Here is a 24,001-nt window from a genome sequence, read left to right on the forward strand (position 1 = left end):
CAAGATGAAAAAGGGTTAGTCGAACATGAACCAGAACCGAGACAAGAAATTGTGGTAAGTAAAAGCAAAGGTGAGTTAGACCATAGTGAACAAACACCGGTAAGTAAAGAGTACAAACCTCGTGTTCCATACACCAATGCGACAAGAAAAGACCGCACAGACGAACAATTCGGTAAATTCCTTAAATTATTAAAAAAATTACATATCAACTTACCGTTTATTGAAGCTCTTTTGCATATGCCAAACGTAGCCAAATTCTTAAAAGAGCTTGTAACAAATAAGTGGAAGTTGGATGAGACGTCGCATGTGGAGTTAAATGCAGTTTGGTCAGCCATAATACAAAATAAGCTGGCCAACAAATTAAAAGATTCAGGGAGTTTTATGATTCCTTGTGTAATTGGTAGTTTAGATGTTAATAATGTTTTGGCTGATTTAGGGGCTAGTATAAATGTAATGCCTTATAAAATGTTTAAACAACTAGGTCTTGGGAAACCCAAACAAACTAGGATGAACATTCAGTTAGTAGACAAAACAATCAGATTTCCTAGGGGTATTATTGAAGATGTACTCGTTAAAATTGACAAATTTATATTCCCAGTTGATTTTGTTGTTCTAGACATAGAAAAGGATAGTGACGTGCCTTTAATTTTAGGAAGGCCCTTTTTAGCAACTGTTAGAACTATAATTGATGTTGGTACAGGTGAACTCACACTTCGTGTGAGTGTGGAAACAATCACTCTTCAAGCTTGAAATTCTACTAATGTTGATCATGTGGTGCAACCTTCCTTGCAGGAAATATGTTTGAAAAACATACATGAGCCTTGTTAAAATAACAACAAAGAACCATCTATGAAGGACGAAGGCTACAAGTTGAGGGACTAGATGAATGGCAGACACAGAAATCGAGAGCACACGATAGACCAAAACCACGCCATAACGAGCTTAATATTTTACCAAATCAACTTAAGGTTGGAGACAAAGTACTATTAGATGTAGCAGACCCTCGAATTGCCACCTTTGAACCTAATGGAGAAATCCCTCTTACGGTACTTAACATTTTCCCATACTGCACAGTCGAGGTAATTCATCCCAAATTCGGTACGTTCAAGGTAAATAGTACTCGTCTAAAACCTTATTTTGATAAAATTGATAGCAGGGATGAGGAGTGTAAACTCCTCGCACTGCCATGACTATGCAACAGAGAGGTAAGTCGAGCTTAGACTATAAATAAGTGCTTCTCAGGAGGCAACCCGAGCACTAATGGTGTTAACTTCTTTAAATTTTAGTTTTTAACATTTAATTCACTAACTGAGTCATTGAACATAGGTTTTCCAGAACCAGACAGCCAGGCCCATGGGCTTGCCTTAGGCTGTGCCTATACCACGAAAGGCAACACGGACATGTGAAAATAAGGCAAAATTTTTCCCTAACAAGGGAGTCGATAAGTTGCCACAACCGTGCGGCATGGACACGCCCACGCTCACTACCTGTGGTCAAGACTAACAAAACAACATAGGCGTGGACATACATACACAGGCATGGGAGAAGCAAACGAGGCAGAACACGGCCGTGTGACATGGCCGTGTTCATCAACATGCCCAAATAACACTGGCATGGGCCGAATTTGACATGCACCCAAATTTGAAAATCACGATACACACGGGCTAAAATTAGGACACATGGGTGTGTCCCACGGCCGTGTGCCCCGATTTCTATATAAACCCCTCACTATTCATCATTCCCTTCCCCAAAAACCCTACCCTAGCCGTCGCAACCTCTTCACACGCCCTCACTCCCACGCCCGTGGCTGGTCGACAGCTCTCCTCAGACGACTAACTCCTCCTTCCACCAAGAACTATTGCATACCATGTCAAATCCATGTGACAAGAAAACCACCGTCCCCACCTCAAAGAAGCGAAAAGGAGCGGCATCATTTGCATATCACCAAATAATAATTAACAAAACATCATATTTCATGATAATAAGTATCATGTCATATAAATAACGTTAAATCACTTAAAATAAAAATTATGTTACCTTTTTTACACATGAACTTACCTCGTATGCGAAAATGATCATTTTTACCATTTTGTCCATAACTTGGTATTTTACCGATTTTAGCTCGAATTTCGATTTTCCTTGCTCTATCATTTCAAATATAGCCTAATTAGGACTCATATTATTCAAATCAACCCGAAATCATATTTTGGAAAAATTACAATTTTGCCCCTAAACTTTTACATATTTACACTTTTGCCCCAAATCTCGTAAATTAAACTTCATCCTATTTTATTATGTTTTATGATATGCTGATCATTTTTCCCTTCTACAGCGACATCCAATTCTCACTCTAACATGTACTTATGAACATTAGGTATTTTTACTGATTGTGTCATTTTAGTTGTTTTTACATAAAATCACTTAGCAAAAGTTGTTTAACACAATCTCAAGCTTCATATTCTACCATAAAACATCAAAATTCATGCATATCATTCATGGGTAATTTTTTAAATATAAACCCTAGCTCAAAATATTGGTAGAAACAGGTAAACCGAGCTATGAGGATTTCAAAAATGTAAAAAAAACATTAAAAATGGGCATAGAAATCACTTACAATCAAGGCTTAAAAGTGTTGAAACCCTGGCTATGGTGGAGAGAAAATTCAGCAGCAACTTATGGAGAAGATGATCATTTTTTTGTTATTTTTCCCATTTTATTTTATTGAATATCCAAATGACCAAAATGCCCTTCCTTACTAAACTTTCAAAAATTCCATCCATGGCCAATTTTTGTCCATAAACTTAGAAATTGGTAAAATTGCTATTTAAGACCTCTTAATTAATATTTCAAAGCAATTTCATACTAGAAACTTCTAGAATGCAAGTTTTGCAACTTATTCAATTTAGTCCCTAACTTCAAGTTAAGCACTTTATGCATAGAATTTCCTCACGAAATTTTCACACAATCATGCAGTCATATCATAGACCTCAAAATAATTATAAAATAATTATTTCTATCTCAATTTTTTGGTCCCGAAACCACTATTTTGATTAGGCCCTAATTCGGGATATCACATTACCAATGTGATTTTATTCCCTTTATTCAAGATTAAGCTGCAATCATTAAATTTAACTTATGTCTTCATATGTTGTACATAGCAATTTCTCTCCATTAATGTAGGTACCATTGGAAGTTTTGAATCAATAGGTCTTTAACAAGGTTGAAACGTGGCTGGGCTTAAGGGTAGGTAAAAGATAGATAATTTTAGGCTTTTAAACCCTAGGCTCAACTTGTATCGGACCTTTGAAATAATCACCTTTAATACAACAAATTTCTTTGCTCTCGTATGCTCTTTTGTACATTCTCTTTTAGGTAGATATGTTTTTTTCTTTTTTTTAATTACACGAGCATTTTCCTGAATGTACCACAATTTTAAGAGCATTTTATACTTCCTTTCAACTCCCCCAAACTTATTTTCAACGAATACTTGGAATAGTACCGAGTCTATTGTTTGGGACAATTTTAAGATAGTTAAGAGAGAAGTGATCGCTAAATTTGCAAGGGTTCAAATAAAATTAGGCCATATAGTCTCAAAGTTGGGTTTCAAAGGATAAAAATTTCACCATGGTTAGCTTGAAAGGCTCAAATGGTCCAAACAAAAGTTGCATAAAGCATTTCCAACATTCCATGCTTCCTAGGATTTCGCCTCAAGAAACTACTAAGTCAATTCTAAAGACTTAAATTTTCATGCATGCCTAACTTTCGTAAGGAACTAAAATTTTATGGTGTGATTTGCATGCTTTATTAAAAATACATTTATATCATTATTAAGCTAACATAACAATTCATTGAAATAATAGAACTTTATTCATACTAAAGTTTAGCATACTTAACAAAATTTCAAATTATTGAACATAATATATCCTAATCATAATTAACAGAAAAATTTATTCTGGGTGGAAATAATTCAAATTTTCGGCCTCCCCAACTTAAAATGAATAATGTCTTCATTGTTTAAAGTGAATAGATACTATACACTAGGTAGGATTCTAGAAAAGAGGAGGTGAGTCAATTTCACTGCTTAAGTACCAAGCTCTTTTCTAAATCCAATCCTAGACATGTATATACCCATTGCCACACTTTATACTTCGTGACTTGCTCAAATTTTATTAGTGATTTTCCTATCTTAGTTTAAAAAAAATTCCTAATTAACTTAATCCTAAAATGACCTAAGAACAGAAATAAAATAAAATCAAGATCCCCTCTTTATTTATTTGCAGACCCTTCTGAATTTGACTCATCTTTTGCTCCATCACTATCGCCTTTGCATGAATTGCTTCTCTCCTTCTTCGATAATGGACTCTATAGTTCAATATAAAATCTAGAAATTCAGGTACAAAAATAAATGGGTCATTGTAAATTTTCTTAAGAGCACTTCTCATTGAGTCATCCTTTATTTTTTAGTATCTCCAGTGAGCTTGTTGCTGCCATTGCATATGCTGCATTATGTCCATTAACTTTCACAATTCGTCTCGAAGACCTGGGCTAGGCGGTTGAGCTCTAAATATTGAGGTTTCTTGATCGAGCTCAATTTCTAGTTCTATTGGTTCTACCTTATCAAGGACTTCAGCCGATTGTATTGGCTTAATCTCTGTGGGATCTTCTTCCTCCTCATCGAGATCCTCACTTTCTTCAACTCGCTACTGTAGAAGAAAATCTCCAGCTACTCGGTAAAGGTCCCAATCTGTGATTGTGCCCTGGCTATACCATGTCTTCTTTACGTTTACAAGAATCTCAGCTTTTAAGCAAAAAATTGTTATCGTAAAGGGGAAGTAAGCGAGGCTGGAACGTCTAGTGGCACAATTCCTCATCTCTCGTAGAATGATTATTCCCACATCAATGGTCTTTCTAGTTAAAATCAAATATAATAAGATCATTCGCTCTAACGAGATTGTAGTCCCATGCGAACTAGGCATAAGGCTGAAATGGATGAAATAGAACCATACCCTTGCAAGTGGTGTCAAAGATTCTCTTCGACAAGTGTGGATTCGTTGCTTTGACATAGTCCACTTAGAACCTGGAATTGTAAGTTCCTCATGAATTTCTTGCAAATTTTTGGGCTCGATGTTGCTCATCAAAGAAGAATATTCATCGTTTTCGAAATCAGGCAATTCAAAGAACTCATTAATAGCATTTGAACTTATTGGTACCTTGATTTCGTGAACTGGAACTTCTGTCAATTCGCTTGAGGTTAAATTCGCGTAGAATTCACGAACTAGTTCCTCATCCATACTAGGCCTCTTTTCACAAAAAAATTCCTAATTGAGGGCTGCAGCAACTTGATGAATACGTTCCACAAAGTCTTTGTAGTTGCTCTCTTTCAATGTAAAGCCTTTCTCTGGATGCATCTGTTGATTTTTGAAGATACTCTCATATCTTGCTTTGGCTTCTTCACAATGGAATTTGTTTTGTGTTTCATCAATTTGGGCACAAGCATGAGTTCTCTTGTGAGGCATGATTAACCACCTTTTTTTTTATAAAACTCAGTAATCCTAAAAAAAATTAATAAACAAAAAAGTCAATTTAAGGTGGGTTGGAAGATTTTGGCTAAGGGGCTTGGTGTAGGTATGTGCCGCACAAGTGCAGGACAGCAAGCAGACTCGTCGAGCAGGAGCAAGAAGTGGCACAGCTTGGCGCGATGAGCTGCATGGGCAGCAGGCAGCAAAGCTGAGTGGGCAACAGCTGAGGTGCGCGCACACTGGAGCTAAAGCAGATGCATCTTTTTTTTTTGAATTAAAAAAATTTATTCTAGAAGCCTTTTGAAAATATTTACAAAAAAGGCATCTATTTTTTATTATTTACGAAAATAGCAACCAAAATTTGAAAATAATTCAATTAAGTCCCTAAACTTAATGAAAATTTGAAATTGAGTTGCAATTTAAAACTTAGGTCAACATTGACCTCTTTATTTGAAAAACTAAAAATTTAATTTTCTATTTAGGGAATAATTTCTCGAAAAATTATGTTAAAATCAATTCCCAGGAAAAATTGGAGGGGTCACAAGCGATCCCACGTAAGTTCCAATCTCCTAGACAGAATTGATTTAAACATACTAATCTCAAAAATATACCCTAAATCATTTATTGAAAAGGAAAATAAGAAAATTTAAACATTTGATAGAGTGAATGAAATTTGATTCCGTTCAGTCTTATCTCCCCAATAATGTTTTAGACACTGAGCATTAACTTGAAAATTACCTCCCTCACCTTGGAGTTCAACAACTCCGTATGGATAGACGCAATGAATCGTAAATGGACCGGACCAACATGATTTTAGTTTACCTAGAAAGAACTTTAATCTGGAATTAAATAGCAAGACTTGCTGACCTGCTTCAAACTCTCGAACTTGAATGTGCTTGTCATGCCATTTCTTAAGTCTCTCTTTGAGTAGTTTGGCATTTTCATATGAGAACGTTTAGAATTCCTCTAGCTCATTGAGTTGGAGCATCCGTTCCTCTTTAGCAAGCTTAAGATCCAAGTTGAGTTGTCGAAGGGCCTAGTAAGCTTTGTGTTCTAACTCCAAGGGTGCATGGCAAGCTTTCCCTAAGACCAACCTGTAGGGTGACATCCCTAAAGGTGTCTTGTATACTTTCCTGTAAGCCCATAAAGCATCATCCAGTCTTTTGGACCAATCTCATTGGTTCGAGCAAACTACCTTCTCAAGTATGCCTTTGATCTCCTTATTTTCCAGTTCAGCTTGCCCATTCGTCTACGGATGGTAAGCTGTAGTGACCTTGTGTTTCACTCCATGTTTATCTAACAACTATTTCAACCACTTGGTCACAAAATAGGACCCTTCATCGCTGATAATAGCTCTTGCAGTTCCAAACCTTGTGAACACGTGTTTCTATAAAAACTTTATTACAACCCTAGCATCGTTTGTTGGATAAGCTTCAGCCTCGACCCTCTTAGGCACGTAGTAACTACAGCTACCAAGGTGTACTTGTGACCAAAATACAGAGGTAAAGGACCTAGGAAGTCAATGCCCCAAACATCGAATAATTCTACCTCAATGATGTTTGTTCGAGGCATCTCATTTCTACTGGTGACATTTCCAACCCTTTGACATCGATCACAACTCTTTATGTAAGCATACGCGTCCTTGAATAGTGTTTGCAAAAAGAATCTGGCTTGCAATACTTTGGCCGCAGTATGAGTACCTCCGAAGTGTCCTCCACTTAGAGCTGAGTTATCGTAGTATAGAATCTCTTGTACTTCATCTTCTGCCACACATCTCCTGATCATTTGATCTACACACTTCTTGAACAAGTATGGTTCTTCCCAGAAATAGTACTTCACATCGTGAAGAAACTTTTTCCTTTGATGATACGTCTTATCAATCAACATCAAACCACAAGCTAAATGGTTAGCAATATCAGCAAACCAAGGGGTATTATGGACATGATTTACCTTTAGTATGTGTTCATTTGGAAATGTTTCTTGAACTGGTATAGAAGAGAGTTCCCTTCTTGTGGCTCCAATCTGGACAAGTGCTCTGCTACTTGATTATCCACTCCATTTCGATCTTGAAATTCTAGATCGAACTCTTGAAGTAAAAGTACCCATCGGATCAACCTTGGCTTAGCATCTTTCTTAGAGAGTAAGTACTTAATTACCGAGTGGTCCGTATAGCCAGTCACTTTGGTACCTACAAGATAAGATCGAAACTTGTCAAAAGCAAACACAATAGAAAGTAACTCCTTTTCTGTTACCGTATAATTCAGTTGATCCCCTATCAGAGTTTGACTTGCATAGTAAATGGGATGAAAAACTTTGTTCCTTTGCTGGCCCAGAACGACTCTTATCGTGAAGTCACTCGCGTCACACATTAATTCGAATGGCAGATCCTAGTCTGGTGTGACGATTATGGGTGCCATAACTAATTGACTCTTCAAATCTTTGTAAGCCTTTAAGCATTCCTTATCAAACTTGAACATCGAGTCCTTCTCCAATAATTTGCATAAGGGTTTAGCAATTTTAGAGAAGTCTTTGATGAATCTTCGATAAAAATCCGCCTGGCCCAAAAAGCTCCAACACCTTTTAAAGATGTTAGAGGTGGGAATTTCTCAATAACATCTTCCTTTACTTTATCTACTTCGATTCCATGTCTCGTTATCCAATGCCCTAGAACAATCCCTTCTCGTACCATGAAATGACACTTTTCCCAGTTGAGTACTAGGTTTATTTCTTCGCATCGCCGTAGTACCTTGGCTAGATTGGCTAGGCAATTATCATACGTATCTCCAAATACTAAAAAGTCATCCATAAAAACTACCAAATACTTCTCAACCATGTCAGTAAAAATAGACATCATACATCTTTGAAATGTAGAAGGTGCATTACATAAACCAAATGGCATGCGTCTAAATACAAATGTATCGTACGGGCAGGTGAATGTTGTCTTGTGTTGATCTTCTAGTGCTATTGTAATTTGATTATACCCCGAGTATCCATCGAGTCTATCCAGTATTTGGTCCAAAAACGACAAAAGAAGGTGACCTTTCCTAGTCACATTGTTCAGCTTCTGGAAATCGATGCAAATTCTTCATCACGTAATCGTTCTAGTCGGTATCAACTTGTTATTCTCGTTTTCAATGACCACGATACCTCCTTTCTTTAGCATGCACTAGAGTGGACTTACCCATGAACTATTTGAGATTGGGTAAATTATACACGCATCTAACCACTTAATGATTTCTTTCTTTACTACGTCCTTCATGATGGGGTTCAGTCTTTGTTGTCCATCGATCATCCCTTTCTCGCCATCTTCTAGTATGATCTTGCGCATGCATATAGATGGGCTAATACCACGGATATCGGCTATGGTCCATCCGATAGCCCTCTTGAATTGTTTCAACACCAAGATGAGTTTCTCTTTTTGGTCAGTAGTTAATTCTACTGAAACAATCACAGGCAGAGTAGAAGAGTTACCAAAATAAACATATTTTAGATGTGGAGGTAGTACATTGAGTTCTAATTTAGGTGGCTCCTCGATTGACACTTTTGGTTGGGCATAACCCCTTTCCTCAACTCCAAAGATTCAAAGCAGGATTGCGGAATAAATCCGCTTTGATTAACTTCTAAAAAAGCTAAGTACTCATCCTTCTCTTCATCATTCGGAGGATCTGATGTCAAAATTTGTTCCAACAGACCCTCCACATAGTTGAGCTCCTTCTCCACTATTAAATCTTCTAAATCGGATACTGTAGAACAATCATCAATTGTGTCAGGAAATCACATAGACTTAAAAATGTTAAATGTTAGCTGATCATCCTGAACACGCATAGTAAGCTCCCCCTTCTGCACATCAATAAGGGTCCTTCCGGTTGCTATGAGCGGTCTTCTTAAGATAATTGGCTCTTCTTTGTCTACTTCAAAGTCTAGGATAACAAAATTAGTAGGGAAGATAAATTTATCTATATGCACCAATACGTCCTCGATTTTTCCTTTTGGATGTACTAAGGATCGATCTGCTAATTGAACTATGACTATAGTAGGTTTAACTTCACCTATCCCCAACTTTCTAAACATTGACATAGGCATCAAGTTGATACTCGCAGCCAAGTCACATAGTGCCTTACCACAATATGTTGCTCCAATGTTGCAAGGTATGGTAAAACATCTAGGATCCTTCAATTTTGGGGGTAGTTTGTCTTGAAGATATGCACTGCATTCATTCGTCAGAGCTACCATATCAAATTCTCCGAGTATTCATTTTTTGGACAGGGTATCCTTTATGAATTTGACATAGTTAGACATTTGCTCAAGTGCTTCAGCCAATAGGATGTTGATATGAAGTTGCTTGAGTACGTCAAGGAACTTCTTGAATTGAATCTCCTGCTTTTGCTTTTGAAGTCTTTGAGGGTAGGGTGGTGGTGGTTTCTTTACTAGAATTGGTTGATTCGTCTTTTGTGGCAATTCTGCATCTGACAAGGTTGTTAGTTGATCAGAATTAATTGGTTATAAAATTACCTTGTCGGGTTTTATAGATTCTTGTTCTTGTGAAACTAGAATTTCAACGCTCAGTTGAACTTCCTTTGATTCTTGAGCATCAGCTTGCTCCTTTTCAGCTTCAACGGTGTTGGGCTCTACTGTCTTTCCACTCTTCAATGTTAATGCTTTGCAATGCTCCTTCCCCGGATTCCTCAGATTTTCCATATCACTAGGTAAAGCACCTAGTGGTCGATTCCTGAGTTCAATTGCAAGCTGCCTATTTGGTTTTCTAGGTTTTTCAATGTAACTACTTAGCTTTGGATTAAGGTGTCATTCTTGGCCATGTATGCCTTCAAAAAATTTTCTAAGCCATTGGATGGTTCAGGTTAGGTTAGTTTTTGAACTTGTTGGTGAAAACTTGGTGGCTAGGTCGATATAGGTTGGGCGTAAGTATTACTGGTTCCAGCTCCTTGGTTACTTCAGGAAAAATTTGGGTGGTTTCGCCACGATAGGTTATAAAAATTGGATTGCAATCCTTGCCATCGTCGGTTTTGGTTCTGGTTACCTATGTATTAGATGGATTTTGGGTTTGATGGACATTCTTCGAACAAATGTCCTTCTCCACAATAAACACAGGCTATATTTTCAAATTGATTTGGTGGCTGTGCTACAAAACTGTTAGACCCATTAGTAGTAAGATTATTAAGCATTGAAGATATTGATGATACCTGATATGCAAGTGAAGTAAGAGCGTCTAATTCATGTATTCCAGTAACTCATCTTCCTGACACTGCTCTATTGGTTGGCCATTGGTAATTGTTGCTGGCAATCCTCTCTATAATTTCATAAGCCTCATTATAAGACTTAAAAAGGAGAGAACCATTAGCAGAAGCGTCCACTACCATCCTCGTGTGAGCATTGAGACCATTATAAAATGTCTCAAGTTGGATGCAATGTGGGATTCCATGATGAGGGCACTTTCGTAATAACTCTTTGTACCTTTTCTATGCCTCATACAAGGACTCATCATCCATTTGTTGAAAGGCAGTGATCTCGTTCCTCAACTTAGCATTCTTGCTAGGTGGGAAATACTTCATAAGGAATTTTTTTGCTAACTCTTGCCATGTGAAAATTGAGTTCGGTGGCAATGAGTTCAACCAGGCTCGAGCTCTGTCCCTCAGTGAATATGGGAACAGCTTCAATCGTAATGCATCTTCTGGTACTCCGGCTAACTTGAAAGAATCATTCACCTACATAAATAGTCTTAAGTGTAGGTGAGGATCTTCGGTAGGCATTCCACTGAATTGGCCAACTGTCTGCAGCATCTGAAACATGACTGGCTTCAGCTCGAATTGTTGTGCCTCAATTTCGGGTCTCCTAATACCCAGATTAAGATCATTAAATACTGGCATGGCTGATACGTGATATTCACAATAGGTATTAAAAATTTATAATTAATCGTTCTTAAAACTAACTATGATCACGATAAAGGTAAGTGTACCTATCGAACAGTAGTATAGCTTTAGCAAGACCGGATTGTCGAACCCAAAGGAACCAAGAGTACTAGTAGTTACTTTCTTTTTATTATCTATCCTAAAAATTAAGGGATTTGTTTATCTGAACTAATTAACTGAACTAAGAGTGCATAGAGAGAAATTGGGAAAAAATTTTGGGAAAATTTGATTGATTAAGACAATACCCATGGAAAAATCCACCTAGACTTCACTTGTTATTTGACTCTGAATCTAACGGTTTATTCATTTGACTTGACCCGTAGAAATCCCTAATTTATATTATTATCTCTCTCGAGACTAATAACATCTAACCCTAGGTTGATTAATTGAAATCTCTTTCTAATTATCGTCCTAGTGTTACATTAATTCGATCTATGGATCCCTTTATTAGGTTTCACCCTAATCTGACAAAATCTTATCACCCTATCTCTAGGCGTGCAATCAACTCCACTTAATTACGACAAATTTACTCTTAGACAGGGTCTTTTCCTCCTCTGAATAAGAGCATTAACTTGAATCAATATCCTGGATATTAAAATAAGAATTAAGAACACATAATTAAGAACAAGTCAAATATTTATCATACAATTCAGATAATAATAACAAGATCTGTCTTAGGTTTCATTCCCCTTAGGTATTTAGGGGGTTTAGTTCATAATTATAGAAGAAAACATCTCAGAAGAATAATGAATACAAAACATAAAGAAAACCCAAAACCCCTGAATGGAAATTGAAGGGAGATCTTCAGTCATGACGATGAATCTGGCTTCCGAGATGGACCAATCGGCTTCCCTTGAGTAATTCCTTGCTTCCTACGACTTCCCTTGAGTAATTCCTTGCTTCCTACTCCCTGTGTCCATTCTAAGTGCCTCATCTAGTTTTTAAATAGGCTTTAGAATGCTTAAGAGCCCTCCAAAGTGGCCTTTTCTGAATAGGGCAATACTTGGGCTCGGCAGGGACACGCTCGTGTGTGCGATTACTCCAGCCTATGGTCAAGGCTGTTGAATAGGCACGAGCATGTAGTCTACCCATGTAAGTCGTACTTTGATCCTGTCAAATGGACACAGCTGTGTGGCACGCCTGTGTGAGGAAGTCCAGGCCGTGTTGATTTCCCACGTGGGTCCATTTTCTCCGTTTTTGGCCCGTTTCTCGCTCTTTTTACTCTCCTATGCTCACCTAAGTATAAAACATAAAAATTAAAGGATTAAAAACATCGAATTCACCAAATCTAAGGAGAAACCATCCATAAATGTGCTAAGCAAGGGATAAAAATATATATAAGTTACGACTTATCAAATACCCCCACACTTAAGCGTTTGCTTGTCCTCAAGCAAAATCCTCAACTCACAATCAAAATAAATTATTCTCAATTTATAATCCCTATCAATAATATCTCAAAATAATCCGTAAGTAATCATACATTGAAAATTCAACTAAAAGTACATCAAAGTTTCAAACATTCCAAGTTGAGCATTTTTTTATGAAAACATAGGTGTCCCCCCTCATCTAAGTAATCACCTTTCATCAAAATATCATAGAGTTTAACATCCTCACTAAAGATTCACTCAAATCACTCGAGGTGTTTAAGGACATCAAGTAAAGCACTCATTAGTCAATATGAAAAGTTATTATCATAGGCTTGCATGAAAACAAAATCTCCACCACTATATATTGAGACGATACATCAATCAAAAAAGGTCTTTAGAGGGTTGTAACTTGGCTTTGGTTAGGGGGTGTGGTCACAAGCTAAAAGAAAAGGTTAGAATTGAGATTGAATTGAAGAAATCACCTAACTAGAAAAATAACTAATTATTAGTTGAATACAAGTGAGCTTCTTATCACAATATGGAATTAACACTCAAGCTCAAAAATGACAAATTACTACTAATATGTATGTAAGTATTGTTTTGTTTTTTTTACTTGAATCAAATAACATAGAACTTAATTGTTGCAACGAAGAATAAAACATAGCTAAGCAATTAGTTCAAATCAAATCTCGACAAAAATAGGGATCAAATTACGGGATTTCAACAATAATGGGTTATGGGTTAATATTGAGGGTAAATCAATTGATGGCTTGTTAGGCTCAACGAGATTCACTAAGGGTTAATTATGAAGGTAGGCATTTTTGGAGTGAGTGGGTTAAACCTAAATGCCCTTATCATCTCGACATATCAAATCAAATGGTGTGGTCTTGACATGCATAATCAAACAAGTTCTAGAATAACAAATCAATACTAACACACTCATAATAAAAGTGAGCATGAAATAAATAAAATATGCTCTAAAGGCTCAAGTTCTCACAAAAAAAATATGGCATTTTGATGTTTAAACTTGTGAATTTCAACTCAAGATAATACCTAAACTGAGGGAAGTAACCTAAAAGTTTTTTAATTCTTCAAAAATCAACTTATCATGCTTGATTCCCTAATGTCTTAAAGTTTAAACAATCAATGCATAAATGCCTATGTTTTAATTCAAGACATATCAATAAAAATCATAAGTTAATTAAAATTCATTCTAATAGTGATTTGAGTGATTCATGTGAGAATAAAACAAAATTCAAGGATTTCTGATAATGATATAAAGACCCCCCACACTTAAGATGTACATTACCCTCAATATACAAAGATAGATATATTGAAAAATATAGATATATAATCATAAAATAGAGAGAGAAGTGAAACTTCCTGAATGATGAATGAACTCCTTGAATTGGAGTTATGGAAAATAATCGGCCAAGGCAATGATGAGAGTGGAGGAGGATACTCCAGTGGTGGTAGAGGTTCATTAGACCATAAGTCCTGCACCAAAAGAATATTATATCTGGTAGTAGCTATGGTCGTGGTCGAGTAGGACATGGCAGTCGTGGAGAACCTTTGCCATTGGAGCTCTTTATGACTGTGATAAAATTAGATCTCTTTAGGAAATATAAGGAAGCATAATTACTCGTAATGAAATAGCCGAAAATAAAAATTGTAAAAAAAAATTAAACTAATATTAAAGGAAAATGAAATAAAAAGTGCTTAAAGAAGATAAATAAAGATAAAAGAGAAAATAAAAATAATAAATAAAAAGTTTTTAAACATCATCATCGCTGGATGGTTCGCGAGGTGGAGGTGTTGGTGCCGATGAGATGTGAAGGTGCTGACAAATCTGATGAAGAGTAGCATCAATGTGATCAAAACGCTAAAAACACTGCTGCTCAAATCGAGTAAGGCATTTAGAGACGTCAGAGTATGAAGCCGCCGCATGAACTGGATGATGTATGGGTGGTGGCTGAGACTCCCACTGTGTTGAAGAGCGCAAAGTACCGAGCCAATCGAGTCACATAGGGCCCGATAGAGATGACTCCTCTCCTATGTCACTCCGTCTGATGGCGAATGGCGAGGGCAATGAAGTAAGCAAGGTCAAAGACGTGCCCGTTCGCCATGCTCCACAAGAAGTAGGCGTTGTGAGTGTTGACGACGCCAGGGCTCTCTTGCCGTCCTGTCAGAGTGTGGGCCAAAATGGTATGTAGGTATCGCAGGGATGGGGCGAGGGCCGACGCCTTAGAGCGGCTAGGATCATAGGTGGCAAAAACAGGGACAAGGTCCTTCTAGCACTTTGAGGGAGAGTAGTGGATGTGGCGATGGAGGGTATGGAGTTCGTTGTCGTCCATGAACTCCTTCGTGTACTGGGTTATTGCAATTCCAAACTCCGGTACACTCAACTGGCGCACTAGACCACCAAGGAAGAATTGGACCGTTCCAGGATCGTCAAAGTTTGTCATAATGACTTGAAGATGGAAGATCAAGTAGAGTTCCATCGTGAGCTTGAGGTATGTCGTCTCAATGATCTCAAAGAAGAGCCCCCACGGTTCAGTCGTCAAGAGGGCTCAGACCACGTCATCCATCTGAATTTGTTCGAGTGCAGCCCAGTCAATGCAGGGGCCCACACCTAGGGGTCAGGCCCGTAATATCTGAAATTGTTCCTCCTGAGGTCCCAAGGAGAACTAAGGAAAGGGTGATGGATCTCAATGGTAGGACCTGAGGAGGATGTTGCTCGTTTCGTTTTCTTTGAAGCGGGGATGGTAGTATTCTTGTCACGTGAGGTCGACATAGTATACCTGCAATGGAAAATCGAAATAAAAATAAAATTACTCCCCAATAATAGCATGGAAAAATATACATGGTAAAACTAATATAGATATTTCTTAGAAGTCAAGTACGAAAGAACAATTATAAATAAACCCAATCAAATGAATTACGTCATTACTGTGAAAAGGACTACGAGAGTAATGCTAACAGAAATATTTAGTGAATGAATTCATGTGGGTAAGCATGAAATCTATGAAGCAAGAAGAATGGATGAATGCAGTAAAATGTATTGCCTAACATGACAAGTTTCTATCATGATAACTGTGATTATTTGCTCAAAATAAAAACAAAATATCATGAAATAAGTAAAAGAATGAAGAAAATATAGGGAAAAAATGAACAAACGTAAGAGGGAGGAGCTTTGGATCGTCGAAAGTGGTGTTGTAGTCGGCACACGGGCGTGGCAGGTAGGGCGTGTGAAGTTGCAGCAGCTAGGGTTAGGGATTTTGAGGAAGGGGATGATGAATAGTGAGGGGTTTATATAGATTTTGGGGCACACGGGCGTGTTTATATAGATTTTGGGGCACACGGTCGTGGCACACGCCCGTGTGCCCTAATCTTTGCCTGTGTGTTTTGCAATTGTTTTTGAATTTGGGCATGTTTGAGACTCGCAGACGCTCATGCTCTTTGGGCGTGGTGGTGCCCCCGGCCGTGTCGCTCGACCGTGTCCTACTTTGTTCGCTTCTCCCATGCCCATGTTCCAATGCACACGGCTGTGTTATTTTATCAATCTCGAGCATAGGTGGTGGGCAGGGGCGTGTTGCACGCCGTGGCTAATTATCGCATCCCGTGTTTAAGGAAAATTTTACCCTGTTTTCACACGACCGTATCGTACGGCCGTGTCTCCTTTCGTGGTGTGGACAAGGCCTAAGGCACGCCAGTGTGCCCTACCGTGTGGATTAGAAACGTGTGTTTCAATGACTCAATTAGTGATTAGATGTTAAAAGTAATATTTTTAAAGAAGTTAAGATCGTTAGGGCTCGGGTTGCCTTCCGAGAAGTGCTTATTTATAGTCTAAGCTAGACTTACTTTTCTGGTGCATGGTCATGGTGGTGCGAGGAGTTTACACTCCTCATCCCTGCTATCAATTTTATCAACAAAAGGTTTAAGACGGGTACTGTTTATGTTCAAAGTGCCAAATTTGGGATGAATAACCTCGACTGTACCATATGGGAAAATACTGAGTACCGTAAGAGGGATTGCTCCGTTAGTTTTAGAAGTGGCAATGCGAGTGATCGCGTGATTTCGTGATAGGTTTTAAATATTTATAAATACTCGTTCTTGGACTAACTATTATCGCGATGTAGGCAAATGTATCTATCGAACAGTAGTATAGTTTTAGCAAGATCGGATTGTCGAACCTAAAAGAACTAAAAGTACTAGTAATGACTGTCTTTTTATTATCTAGCCTAAGAATAATGGGGTTTTGTTTTAATTAACTAATTATCTAAACTAAGAACTCACAGAGAAAAGAATTGGGGAAATGCTTTTAGGAAAAATCGATTGACTTAAGACAATACCTAAGGAAAAATCCACCTAGACTTTACTTGTTATTCTAGCTTCGAATCGGACGATTGATTCATTCAACTTGTTCCGTAGAGATCCCTAAGTTATGTTATTATCCCTATTCAAGACTAATAACGTCTAATCCCTATATTGAATAATCGAGACTTTTCTCTAATTAACACTCTAGGGTTGCATTAACTCGATCTATAGATCCCCTTATTAGGTTTCACCCTAATCTGGCAAAATCTTGTCACCCTATGTCTAGACGCGCAATCAATTCCGCTTAATTATGATAAATGTACTCTTAGCCAGGGTCTATTCCTCCCCTGAATAAGAGCTTATCTTAAATCAATATCCTGGGATATCAAAACAAGAATTAAGAACACATAATTAAGAACAAGTTAAACATTTATCATACGATTCAGAAAATAATAACAAGATTCATCTTAGGTTTCATTCCCCTTAGGTATTTAGGGGATTTAGTTCATAACTAAATAAAAACATCTCAGAAAAATAAAGAATACAAAACATAAAGAAAACCCAAAACTCCTGAAGGGGAATTGAGTCTTGATGATGAATCCGACTTCTGAGATGGATCAATCAGCTTCTTTGGAGTAATTCTTTACTCCTTATTCTCCGTCTCTCTTTTCCTCATCCTCTAGGGTGTATTTATAGGCTTTGGAATGCCTAAGAGCCCTCAAAATTGACATTTTTCGAATTGGACTCAACTTGGGCTCGGCAGGGATACACCCGTGTTTGATTACTTTAGGCCATGTTCAAGCCTGCCAAATTGACACGGCCATGTGGTATGCCCATGTGAGGAGGTCCAAGCCGTGTTGATTTCATACTTTGGTCCATTTTCTCTGTTTTTGGCCCGTTTCTCGTTCCTTTCGCTCTCCTATGCTCTCCTAAGTATAAACCATGAAATTAAAGCATTAGGAGCATCGAATTCACCAATTCTAATGGAAAATCATCCATAAAATGCATTAAACATGGGGTAAGAATATGTATAAATTACGGTTTATCAAATACCCCCACACTTAAGCATTTGCTTATCCTCAAGCAAAATCCTCAACTTATAATCAAAATAAATTCTCCTCAACTTATAATTCTTATCAATAATATCTCAAAATAATCCATAGGTAATCATACATTGGGAATTCAACTAAAGGAACATAAAAGTTTCAAACATTCCAAGTTGAGTATTTAATCATGCAAACATAGGTGTCTCTCCGCATCTAAGTAATTACCTTTGATTCAGAATGACACAGAGTTTCATATCCTCACTAAAGATTCACTCAAATCACTCACGGTGTTTAAGGACAGTAAATGAAGCACTCAATAGTTAATAATGAAAAGTAATCACCATAGGCTTGCATGAAAATCAAATCTCCACCACTATAATTTAATATGATATATCAATAAAAGGTCTTTAGAGGGTTGTAATGAGGCTTGGTTAGAGGGTGTGGTCACAAGCTGAAAGAAAGAGTTAGAATCGAAATTGAATTGAAAAATTGCCTAACTAGAAAAAGAGTTAATCTTCACTTGCATACAACAGAGCTTCCTTTCAGAATATGAAATTACAGATATGTATACATAGTTTTTTTTTAAGAATAAGTTAAATAATATAGACTAACTATTAAGAACAAAACATAGCTAAGCAATCAATTCAACTCAAATCTCGACAAAAAATAGGGATTAATTTAGGGGATTTCAACAATAATGGGTTAAAGGTTAATATTAAGGGTAATACAAGAAATAGCTTGTTAGGCTCAAGGGGGTTTAGTAGGGGTTAATCATGAAGGTAGGCTTTTTATGGCATGAGTGGGTTAATCCTAAGTGCCTTAATCATTTTGATATATAAAATCAAATGGTGTGGTCTCGACATGCATAATCAAGCAAGTTCTAGAATAACAGTTCAATACTGACGCACTCAAAGAAATAATAAAAGTGAGCATGAAAGGATTAATAGATGCTCAAAAGGCTCAAAAATCTCACAAAAATTATGGCTTTTTGATGTTTAGACTCGTGAATTCCAATTCAAAGTAATACCTTGACTTGGGGAAACAACCTATAATTTTAAATTCTTAAAAATCAACTTATCATGCTTGATTCTCTAATGTCTTAAAGTTTAAACAATCAATGCATAAATCCCTATGTTTTAACTCAAGATATATCAATCAAAATCATAAATCAATTCAACTTTATCCTAAATATGATATGAAAGCTTTTCAAGAGAACAAGGCAATCATTCAGGGATTTTTCTGATAATGAAATAACTACCCCCACACTTAAGATGTACATTGCCCTCAATGTACAAAGATAGGTATTATAAAATAAAAATAAGATAGGGAGAGAAGTGAAACTTCCTGTATGATGAATTCCTCGAACTAGAGTTTTGGAGAGTAATCAGTTCGAGAGTGGAGGAGGATACTCCTACGGTCGTAGAGGTTTATTAGTCCATAAGTCCTGCGCCAATAGAATATTATATCTAGTGGTAGCTATGTGGTTGAGCAGGACATGACAGTCGTGGATAACCTTTCTCGGTGGAGTTTTAGTTCCTATGTGATGATGAGCTTAAGAGCTTTATATAACTGTTATCAATCAGGAAATTTTTAGGGGATATTAGGAAGAATAATTACTTGAAAAGAAATAATTGAATTTAATAATTAAAAATGAAATTTCTAAAATCTAATAAAATAAAATTTAGTTTCAATAAAAATTAAAAACATAAAATAATAAATAAATATTTTTAAACATCTTCATCTCTGGATGGTTCGCGAGGTGGGACTGGCGATGAGATGTGGAGGTGCTGACAAATCTGCTGTAGAGTAGCATCAATGTTGTCAAATTGTTGAAAACACTGCTGCTCGAATTGAGTAAGATGCTCAGAGATGTCAGCATATGAAGCCGCCGCATAAACTGGACGAGAGGGTGGCGGTGGCTAAGTCGGTGGGTCCTCGTGCTGTACGGGGGCATCATCAGAAATGTCCTCGTAGGCGTCCTTTTCGATAGATTGGGCGAGATGGTACTGGGGAGGGTAGGTTCCTTGGTGCCTCTTGATCATCCTCATGCTAAGCATGCTCGAGATGCCTTGTGGAGACATCTAACCGATGAGGGTGAGGGATGATTCTTGCGCCGCGGTGTTGAGGAGCCCGAAGTGTTGCGCCAGCCTAGTCACATAAGGGGTAATGGAGATGACCCCCTTCGATGCCGCTCTGTCTGGTGCTGAATTTCAAGGGCGATAAAATAGGCAAGGTCGATGACGTGCCCTTGCGACATGCACCATAAGAAGTAGACTTCGTAGGTGTTGACAATGCCAGTGCTCTTTAGCCTCTTTGTAATCGTGTAAGCTAAAATAGCGTGTAAGTACCTCAGGGATGGGGGAGAACTAATGCCTTAGAGTGGCTAGAATTGTACGAGGCCATGCTAGGGGCCAAAGTGTGCCAGCACTTCGAGGGAGAGAAATGTATGTGGCAACTGAGAGCATGTAGTTCATTCTCCTCTCCGAACTCCTCCGTATATAAGCCTAGTGCAGCACCAAACTTTGGGACGCTTAGTTGGCTGATTAAACCACCTAAGCGAAACTAGACCGTGCCGAGATCATCGTACCTTGTCATTACGGTCTGAAGATGGAACGTTGAGCAGAGTTCTATTGTGAGCTCGAGGTATGTCGACCCGATAATCCCGAAGAATAGCTTCCAAGGGTCGGTGGTTAGGAGAACCCAAATCGCGTCAGCCATCTGAACTTGTTTGACAGTAGCCCAGTTGATGCAGCGGCCCGTTGCTAAAGGTTGGACCCGTAGTATTTGGAACAATTCTTCTTGGGGCCCGTTGGGGAATTGGAGGAAAGGGTGACGAATTTTCGTGGTAGGACCCGAGGAAGATGACGCTCCCTTCCTTTTCTTTGAAGCGGGGATAGCAGATTTCTTTCCTCATGAAGACGACATCGTATACCTATAATTTGAAAAGAAGAATAATAGTAAATACATGAATTTGGAAAGCCATGAATTTAAACTACTAATTTCAGTCAAAATATGAACCAAACTCAACTAACAAAATTCTTTTTGATAGAATAATTTCATGACATTGTAAGGGCATGACGATGGGCATAATAATGACATGTGAATGACAAAGGAATGAAGCTTTCCTAACAACCTACATTAACAGATAATGCATGATAAATAATCTAATAATGCAGAAAATAATGAACAAAATAAACATAGTATGATAAAATAACATTTTTTTAATAATAATTATTAAAAATAAGTAGAATAGAGGTGAAAAGAGTGAACAAACGCTAAGGGAGAGAGATTGGGCGTAAAAAATGGAGTAAGAAGCGGCGCACGGGCGTGGCGAGGAGTCCGTGTGGACTTGCAGCGGCTAGGGTTAGGGTTTCTGAGTGGGGAAGACAATGAATAGTGCAACCTATTTTTAGATTTTGGGACACACTGCCATGGGACATGCCCGTGTGCCCCAATTTCAGCCAGTGTGTTTCGCGTTTTTCTTATTTTGGTGCGTCTGAAATTTGACACACGCCGTGTGCCTCGGGCGTGTTGGTTCACACAGTCGTGTCGCACGACCGTGTCTAGCTTAGTTCGCTTCTCCCAAGCCCGTGTGTTCAATCCCCACGCCCGTGTTAATTGGGCAGGTTCAACCACAGGTGTTAGACACGGGCGTGTCGCACACCCGTGCTATTTAGGTAGACTAGACCGCGGTTCTTCCACACGGGCGTGTCGCTTGGCCGTGTCTCTGTGGAAACACCTGTATTCAAGATTTCTATTAGTAAGTTAGGAGTTAAATACCAAAATTTAAAGAAATTAATATTGTTAATACTTGGGTTGCCTCTCGAGAAGCGCTTATTAGTCTAAGCTCGATTTACTTCTTTAGTGAATGGTCATGGTGGTTTGAGGAGTTTATACTCCTCATTCCAGCTATCAATCTCATCAAAATAAGATTTTAGTCGGGTGTTGTTTACCTTAAAAGTGCGATGACTCACCTCTACCATACCGAATGGAAAAATACTGAGTACCGTAATAGGGATTTCCTCATTCGGTGTGGTAGTGACAATGTGAGGTTCTGCAGCATCTAATAAAACCTTATCACCAACCTTAAGTTGATTTTGAGAGGTATTGAGCTTGTTTTGGCGTAGTTTCGATTTGTCAGGTGTTTTTGGTTTGTGCGTCCGCCATTCATCGAGTTCCTCGATTTGTAGTCTTCGATCTTCATGAACAGGTCCTTTACTTGAGAATGACTTGTGTACTTCCTTCAGACTTATCTCCTGCAAAGTGGGTTGTATCATGTGGTTAGTTTTAGTAGAATGATTTAAATGATCACCTTCAATTCCTACTGTGTTGCCAGAATTGCGAGCTTGAAGGGTGATTGTTTCATCTCGCACTCGGAGTGTAAGTTCACCTGTGCCAACATCAATGATGGTTTTAGCAGTTGCTAAAAAGGGCCTTCTTAGATTAAGGGAGTGTTGCTATCCTCTTCTATGTCTAGAACAATAAAATCAACGGGAAATATAAATTTATCGATTTTAACTAGCACATCTTCAATAATACCTCTAAGGAATCTTATAGTTTTATCTGCTAATTGAATGCTCATCCTAGTCTGTTTGGGTTTCCCGAGACCTAGTTGCTTAAACATTTTGTAAGGCATGACATTGATACTAGCCCCTTGATAAGCTAATGCATGATTAATATCTAAACTACCAATTAAGCAAGGAATCGGAAAACTTCCTGGATCTTTTAGTTTGTTGGGTAGTTTATTTTGGAGAATGGCCGAGCAAACTGCGTTCAGCTCCACATGCGACGCCTCGTCCAACTTCCGCATATTTACTAAAAGCCCCTTTAAAAATTTCATTGTGTTTGGCATCTACGATAGAGCTTCAATAAACGGTAAGTTAATATGTAATTTTTTTAAGAGTTTAAGGGGTTTACCAAATTGTTCATCTGAGCAGTCCTTCCTTGTCGCGTTGGGGTATGGCACACGAGGGTTATATTCGACAGTCACTGGTTTGTTTTTATTATAATCTACCTCATCTTGACCTTTGCTTACCACAGTTTTGTGCCTCAGTTTTGGTTCAGACTCAACGACTCCTTCGTCATCTTGAATATTAATTGCGTTGAGCTGTTCCCTTGGGTTAGGTCCAGTATTACTTGGAAAACTACCTTGTGGTCGTTTGGAGATTAGTTTGGACTATCTGAGTCTCGAGCCCTTGGATCAATGCTTGTTGATTCTTAAGTGCTGTCTCGGTGTTCTGAAAATGGGTTTCTGACACTGATATGAACTTTGAGAGCTTCTCTTCAAGGTTTGGCTTCTTTTCCTATTGGTAGGGTGGTTGTTGGTAGCTCGGAGGATGTTGTGGTCTTAGATTTCCTTGACCGCCCCACAAGAAATTTGGGTGGTTCCTCCAACCTTCATTATAAGTATTACTGTATGGGTTATTTTGAGATTTAATGTTATTGTTACCCATATAGTTGACTTGTTTCTCTTTGGTTGTATGATTGAAGGATTGATATTCTGTATGCACACCTCCTCCACTTGAGTCACACCTTATTACTGGAGTACCTGCGCAGAACCAAGTAAACCATCAATCTTTTTATTGAGAAGTTCCACCTGATTTGACAGCATAGTAGCTGAGTCGACGTTATAGACGCCTTCTGTTTTTGTTGGCTTAGTCCTCATAACTTGCCACTGATTGTTATTCAGTTACATTTCTTCAATGAATTCATACGCCTCTTTAGGTGTTCTGTTGTTGATAGTTCCTCTAGCAGCTACGTCAATCATCTGTCTTGTCGAAGGATTCACACCACTGTAGAATGTTTGAACTTGCAGCCATAGAGGT

The 24,001-nt window shown here is 38.1% G+C and overlaps 1 non-coding gene across 1 annotated transcript; it reads left to right on the forward strand.

Moving 5' to 3' along the window:
- The first annotated feature begins 10,952 nt into the window (after positions 1 to 10,952).
- LOC121211676 (small nucleolar RNA R71) lies at positions 10,953 to 11,059 on the forward strand. Its single transcript, XR_005906895.1, has one exon. It is a non-coding gene; the product is annotated as a small nucleolar RNA R71 (small nucleolar RNA).
- The last annotated feature ends 12,942 nt before the right edge of the window (positions 11,060 to 24,001 follow it).

Source organism: Gossypium hirsutum, chromosome A12 (assembly GCF_007990345.1).
Source record: "Gossypium hirsutum isolate 1008001.06 chromosome A12, Gossypium_hirsutum_v2.1, whole genome shotgun sequence".
NCBI lineage: Eukaryota > Viridiplantae > Streptophyta > Magnoliopsida > Malvales > Malvaceae > Gossypium > Gossypium hirsutum.